This window comes from Hipposideros armiger, unplaced genomic scaffold, assembly GCF_001890085.2.
Source record: "Hipposideros armiger isolate ML-2016 unplaced genomic scaffold, ASM189008v1 scaffold_1, whole genome shotgun sequence".
In the NCBI taxonomy this organism is placed as follows: Eukaryota; Metazoa; Chordata; class Mammalia; order Chiroptera; family Hipposideridae; genus Hipposideros; species Hipposideros armiger.
The window spans coordinates 6,897,577-6,904,742 of NW_017731351.1; the positions used below are offsets into that span (position 1 = coordinate 6,897,577).

The window sequence follows — 7,166 nt, forward strand, 5'->3', positions numbered from 1 at the left end:
ATTCACTTCTAACGTATTTTGGTTAGGCAGGCATTTATGACAATTAATGGGAACTGATTTTTTCAAACTCTGGGTTTAAACATTACCAGAAATAACTAGCTGTAGCTTGGTGATTGCCCCACCCTGCATACTAGGCCCCAAGCCCCTTCTGGAACTTTCTCTAGCTCTCATCAGGGAGCCTGGTTGAGGCCATGCTTCTTGTTCACCTGTGATCCCACGAGGAGCCACCTGGGGGCGGCATCCCACGGCAGCCAGCTGCCTATGTGCCCTGCCCAAGGCGTGGTTCCCCAAAGCCCAAAGCCCAAAGCCCAAACCTCGGCTTAGACTTAGGGAGAAGCCAGCTCCCTGCGGAGCTGTTTCTTTTTTGCCTTCTGGGCCCAGAGACAGCTCTTTCTCTTTGTGAAAACAGTTCCCCTGCTGTTTGAGGTTTCTTTCTTTATCGCACATTTTCCAAATGTGAGCTGATGGGTTATGAAATCCATTTAGTGAGTGAAAGGGGGAGCTACACATAAGCATACATACAGCACAACAAGCGTAAACTGGGGCAGACCTGGGCATGTGCTCACCCTCTAGTTCAAGACCAGGATTAAAGGCAATGAAAGGGCGTCAGCCCAGAAAAAGCTGTGTGTCACATCCAGGAAGTGGAAACAGTGTTTTATGAAACTTTTGCTGGGAGCCAGTAAAACACAATTCTTNTGCATCATGACAATGCACCAGCTCACACAGCACTGTCTGTGAGGGAGTTTTCAGCCAGTAAACAAATAACTGTATTGGAACACCCTCCCTACTCACCTGATCTGGCCCCTAATGACTCCTTTCTTTACTCAAAGATAAAGGAAACATCGAAAGGAAGACATTTTGATGACATTCAGGACATCAAGGTTAATATGATGACAGTACTGATGGCCATTCCAGAAAAAGAGTTCCAAAATTGCTTCGAATGGTGGACTAGGCGCTGGCATGAGTACATAGCTTCCCAAGGGGAGTACTTCGAAGGTGACCGTAGTGATCTTCAGCAATGAGGTATGTAGCACTTTTTCTAGGATGAGTTCGCGAACTTAGTTGTCTGACCTCGTATGTTTTGCTGTGCAGTTTTGGACAGGTTAGGATGGAACTGCAGAACCCTCTGCATTTCTTTACGCCTATGTCTGGACTTCCAATAATGGGAGGCAGAAGTTAAACCTGGATGACAGACTGTGGTAGGGTTAAGGGGACCCAACAAAGGCCGGGGAAACCCCCCAGGCATAGCAGTGGGGAGCAGGACCTATTAGGGCTCCTAAGCCTAAAGGGGTGAAGGAAAGTGTGGTTACAGGACGCAGGAGAGTAGTGATAGGAGAGGGACAATGCCAACCGCAGTGACTCAGCGGGGGCGGGGGAACAGAGGGAAGGAACACTCAGATTGGACAATATTCCCAACTGTTCATTTCTCACCAGTGCCTTCCAGTGGCCAACCCAGCCAGAAGACAGAGGACGTGGGAGCTCACTGATGCCCCACTGGGGGCATAAGGCAGGGGGCACAAGAGCTGTGGAGGGCCCGAGGGGCAATAACCCAGCGCAGAGATCTGCGTCAAGGTTTCAATGGCTGCCCCTATTCCATTGTACCTAGTGCCACAGTTTACATAACAAACCCCACACGGGTGGATATTTAGTTTGTTTTCAATTTTTCGTTAGTGTAAATGAATGGAGTAACTTCGGAAGTCTGTATCAGCTAAGACACTGTGTATATCCATAATTATTTCTTTAGGATGAATTCCTAGAAGCAAGATTATTAAGCTAAAGCATGTGCACATCTTGTGTTCCTGTCATTGTTAGATTTATTTCCAGAAAGCTTATGCCCATTTATAATCTACCCAATAGTGCATGCAAGTGTTCATTCCCTTATACCTTTGCAAAAAGTTTTTGTCAGCTTGATATCTCTTTTCTAATCTGATAGATAAAGAAAAAGCTCTTGTAGTTTAAAATTACTTATGAGCATCTTTTTCTAAGTTAATTGGCTATTACACAATTTTTATCTAGTATATGTCATCTTAATACTGGGATCCAAACAAAAAAATGAGGAGAAGTAAGAAATTGTTACATTGTTACAATTACCTCATGGGATGCAGTCAGCTCCTTAGCAAACATGATACCCAAAAATATAGATTATTCACAGTTGATATTTTCCCCCTTGGTCATTACACAGATAACTATGTCACGAGCATCTTCCGAGGCGAGTAATGCCGTGGAGTTTAGAACTAGGTGTGAGTGTGCTGACTTGCCCATGGACACGCATGGGGCACTTTACCCACACGGGCAATGATAAAGCATAAGTCGAATTCTTCTTTCACACAAGAGCTCTTTAAAGTTCCTCTTTTCTAAGTTAAACATGTGAAGTTTCTTTTCGAGGGTGCCATACTCTACCATCCTGTTTGCTCTTCTCCAAACGCCTTCCAATATGATAATATTCTACTTAGAAAGTGGTGCTGTTGGCATGGGCGTGGGTAAGCAAGTCCTCCCACCCACTCTGGTCAGAGTGGGAATCTGAACAGATACATCACACGGCGAGCTGGCTGGCAGCTCCCTTCCACAGTTAAGCTCACATACGTAAGCAGTGATTCTGCCTTTTCCCATCTCTTAGAGAAATAAGCAGACACACAGCAGGTGGCACTGGGCATCGGGCAATCGGTCCATTTACAATAGGCTGGCGGTTGGCACTAAAGGAAACTGGACCCTGTGGGCTAGAGTGAGGGTCAGCCTCCAGGACCCAGAATCAGAGCAAGGCAGAGACGCTGAGCCGGAAGCCAAGCCGTGTGGTCCAAGCCAGCACAGCGATGAGCACAAATGGGCCGTGAGTCAGAATTTCACTTCAGGCTCTCAGGATGTCTGGTGGGTGACAGAAGAATTGGTTCCACATTTCCCACTGCCAACAAACCCAGCGTGCTGTGACGGCTGCTCTCCTCTCTAACCTGGCGGGCACAGGAGAGTAGCCAGGAAGGGCTGGAGTTGAGGGAACTGGAAACCACTGACCTACATCTAGAATATCCTCTCCACCCCTACAAAAGATGAAGTATTAATATGATTCAGTGGCTTTCAGATGGCTCCATTTCTAAATTTGAAAACTATAATTTTAAAGACAGCGTTTTGATGTGGACTGACATCCAGCCTGCCTTCGTGATTCCCAGACTCCTCTCCGCACCTCCACCCACTCTGCCTGCTTTTTGAAAACAGCACCATTTGCCTGCCTCCAAACTCAGGGTTGCCACCCTGTTCCCACAATCCCTCCCCATCCGTGGCGGCCTTGGCCTCTGGTTACCCAGCTGTGGGAGGGAGAGCACGTGGACAGCAGTCCTGACAGCCGAAATCACCCATCGCCACTACTTTTGTCTCTGCCAGTTTTTCCTCTGAGTTAAACTGCCTGCGAGGATGGCTGTCTCATAAGAATCCGAGTTTTCTTTCTCACTGTATTCCCAACTGAAATGATCTCACAAGGAGCCCACTCTCTGCCTCTATCGGCAGCTCGGATCTGCCGGTGAGGCGGTGCTTGAGCCCTGGATGTGAGGGCCAGATGGCTGCATCGAAACCCTACTTCCTTCCCTTCCCTTTCAGTCTACAGTCTGAAACATACAGACAATAACACTACCTTGACCTTGCGCGACCGTATGTGACATAGAGGAAGCGCCCCTACAGGGCAGCTGGTGTTTCTGCTCGACGTGGTGCATGGCCTTCCACTGCCACTTTCTAGCTGTTCATCCCGTTTCATAGCATCTTCCTTTGTCCGACACAGCCTTCATCCCCTCGTGCTAAAATGTCAAGTTCACGTCTTCCTAACNTGTAGACATGGGTGGGTTCAAGTTAAAATTTTTGTATTCGGCTTTTGTTTCATTTGTATGACTGTGAAGTTACTTGAACTTATCGAATATGTACAGATTCTTCAGGAAAGATATTTTCTACTTTCAGATGGAAATCTTGCTTTCCTATTGGGAATTCAGGTGGACTGCTAGCTCGAAGTTACTGCATTGAACAGTGGCTTAAACGAAGCAGGGGTTTTGTTCTCCAGTGACAAAGAGGTTGGGGGTGATTGCTTTCGTTGGTTCAGCATCTCACAGATGTCAGAGTCAAGGTGGCCCCTGGGGTTCCCTCGGCCTTTCCCTCAGGTGGCTGCAGTTCCCCTAAAGAAGCAGAGGAAGCCCAAAGGACATGCCAGTTCGAATGTGCTCCCTTTTAGAGAGCTCTCTCAGCCGCCCAGCAACTTCTGCTTACATCTCCGGCCAGACTGTCACAGGCTACTGCCATCTGCAGAGCGGCCTGAGAGATGTAGTTCTTGTAGGCGAGCCTATAACTGCCTTCAACAAAAGCCTGAGTTCTCATCAAAGGGAAGACGATGATGATGATGGGTTTTGGGTGAACAACGAGCCTGTGCCCTGGCTACAAAGTCCAGCTGTAAAGGGCACAGTCTTGGGGACAGATCAGCACTGGAGCACCCTCACAGCTGGCAGCCCGCCCAGCCTGCGCTGCTCCGAGAGAGGAGAGAGCGCGGAGTGAAGCCCGGCTAGACTTCCTCGCCGGCACTTGCCAGGACTGACCTGGACTCTCAGCCAGTACACTTGCCCACATCAGGATTTCCTAGAGGAGGGCCCTGGGAGCGTGCACGCTTTCTTGCTTGGACGGACTCTGTGTGGAGGCTTGGAACGGGGTGAAGACTATTCCTACCTTGCTGCTTCCTCATCGGCTTCATTTCTCTGATCCAACTTCCCTGACAGATTTTTGGAGGAGTCTGGCTTGTGTATGTGATCTCCATACAAGGATCATCCCTTTCATGCCCAGAGGAGGGTGTTCTATGTAAAGAAAACTGCTTTGCCCTCTTTGGTGCCTCCACTACCGATCTAGGAATCTCCTGTGAGAAAAACTGCTTCTCAATGCTGCTTCCATAAGCAGCCCACACCCTGGCTAAGCAAAGGGAGAAGAAACACTTCCCACGACCAGGGCTGTTCAAAAGAATTTTCTGTGATGACAGAAATGGTCTCTGTCTGCGCTGTCCAACATGGTAGCCATGAGACACGTGTGGCCAGCAAATGCTTGAAGTGTGGCTAGCGTGACTGGGGAAGTAAATTTTAGTTTTATGAAATTTACGTGTAATTGGCCACAGCTGACTAGTGGCTGCGGTGTTGGACAGCACGGCACACGCCTTCCCTCTGTTGTGTGTTAGCGCTGGCTGGGAGGGCTCTGAACCAGCCCTGTGCCTGTGTCCCATGGGCTGCTCTGCTCCCTCTTGCCCTTGAAATTGTCTCCCAGAGGAAGAGGAAAAAATGGAACTATATTCAAGATGCTAGCTGGACATCTATTCTTCGCATGCATACTGCAGAGTGGCCTCCGGGAATCGGTCCTGAGATTGATTTTAGTGACTATCGATAATGGGGAAACAGTGGTACTGATCCACGTAACACTCCTAGTGAACAGTATGTGTCCCCAGTCATATTAAGTCAGCAGGGATTACTTTATTCTACTGTGCAATTCCTTCTGTGTTACTTTATCTTTGTTATATTGTGGCTGCTAACTGATTATTCCGTGTGTTTTTCAAAATATTTAGTGGTTTATATTTTTTAAAAGGCTGTGAAATATAAAAAAAATTATATGTAACACAGTTTGTGTGTGTGTGTGTGTGCGCGCGAATTATTACCCATATTTTTTAAAGAGTTAATTGGGCTGAGCTTAATAGACAGAAGAGAATACTTACTTTCATATCAGATTTATTTTTAAATGGGCACATCTGTATGCCAATTAATGTATCTTTTTAAAATATTAAATTACTTTCATTGTATTCAGAGTTAGGGTAAAATATGAGGGTGGTGATGGTAGTGGGTTCATTCTTTTATCAAATGTNACCTTTCAGCTGCTTTTTCCTAGGTTTACATCGTCTGGCGCTCTGGGGTCGAGCTGCTGCCCTGGGCGGGTGCACCGAGGACGGACTCCTCAGTTACAGCCGGGTAACCGGGACCTGCCCAGAGGGAGCCCCAAAACCAGAGGGAGAAGTTTTCTGCGAATGGTAAGCGGGGAACCACCCTTGGTTTCACTGTGTCCCTGGTTATGGCTAAACGTATAAAGACTCGGGGCCTAAAAGTGAGAGACTAGGATGGAGGAAATGGGTGCAATGAAATAAAGGGCCCACACACACACACACACACACTCAGAACCGGTGAGCTGCTCCTGCAATCAAGGAGCCAAACTGGTTCCTAACTCAGTGCCAGGACCAGTGTCCAGGGAGAGGATCACAGAAGTTAGTTAGAGTGGGAGGTGGGCAGTGGCTGCAGCTTTAATCATCACTTTGCTTTTTTGGAAAACAGCGCAAGGGTTCTTGAAGGTAAAATAGGTAATGCAGATGTAATTTGTCTTCAGGAGGGAAAATAGGGTTCAGTCACGTTAGGATGGGAGAAGCTGACCATGTCAGGACTGTAATATTGAAAACACTCATTTTTAGGCACAAAGAAAGACCACGTTGAGAGGCTAAAAACAAAATACTAAGTTTTGCCTAAGTTGATAATATGAAAGTGGAGTGGAAGACAATTATTTTGATAATCCAAGGAACGGAAAAAATAGTCCCACTTAGGTGCCAAAGATGGGGAAAGGTTTTGGCCTGAGACATTCAGATAGTTGCCCACATTTTCTGTTTCATTTTGCTGGAACAGACCTGTTGTTACTGAAGTAAGTGGCTTGTTTAAATATAACGTCATGAGCAAATCCTCACATATACACCGCTGTTTAGCAGAGCTCTAGTCATACGTGATCTGAATTCCCACCTTGAACCCAGAATCAACTGCCATGAGTGCATATCGTACTTGGAACAATACTCCTCTCGTTGGTCGACTGCTCTGCAGTGGAGTCTAGTTACAGGGTTGTGTGGTTAGCAGGGATGAGTGTGGGGGTGATTAATTAGCAATTATAGTTGTTTACAAGAATGGACAACAATCATTCCACACTTAAGAAATGACCGAGATGCAAATTATTTTAACCTCCTGCTTGACTTCCTGATTTTGTAATCCTTTGTTCTTTCCAGCAGGGCCACTGGTCCAGAGGTCTAGCCCCCCCTGGCTCCTCTAGACAGGAGACTGGAGAACCGGGGTGAGCAGTTTGCTGCCATCCCAGCACTAAGCCAATCTGTCTGCGAGTCCTGCCCACTGGTTCCCTCCGAA

The 7,166-nt window shown here is 47.2% G+C and overlaps 1 long non-coding RNA gene across 1 annotated transcript in view; it reads left to right on the top strand.

Moving 5' to 3' along the window:
• Positions 1-7,166, top strand: part of LOC109396731 (uncharacterized) — a 60,630-nt gene that overhangs the window by 28,724 nt on the left and 24,740 nt on the right. The window contains exon 4 of the long non-coding RNA XR_002126909.1: positions 5,884-6,022. This is a non-coding gene — a long non-coding RNA (uncharacterized LOC109396731). The remainder of the gene's footprint in view (positions 1-5,883; positions 6,023-7,166) is intronic.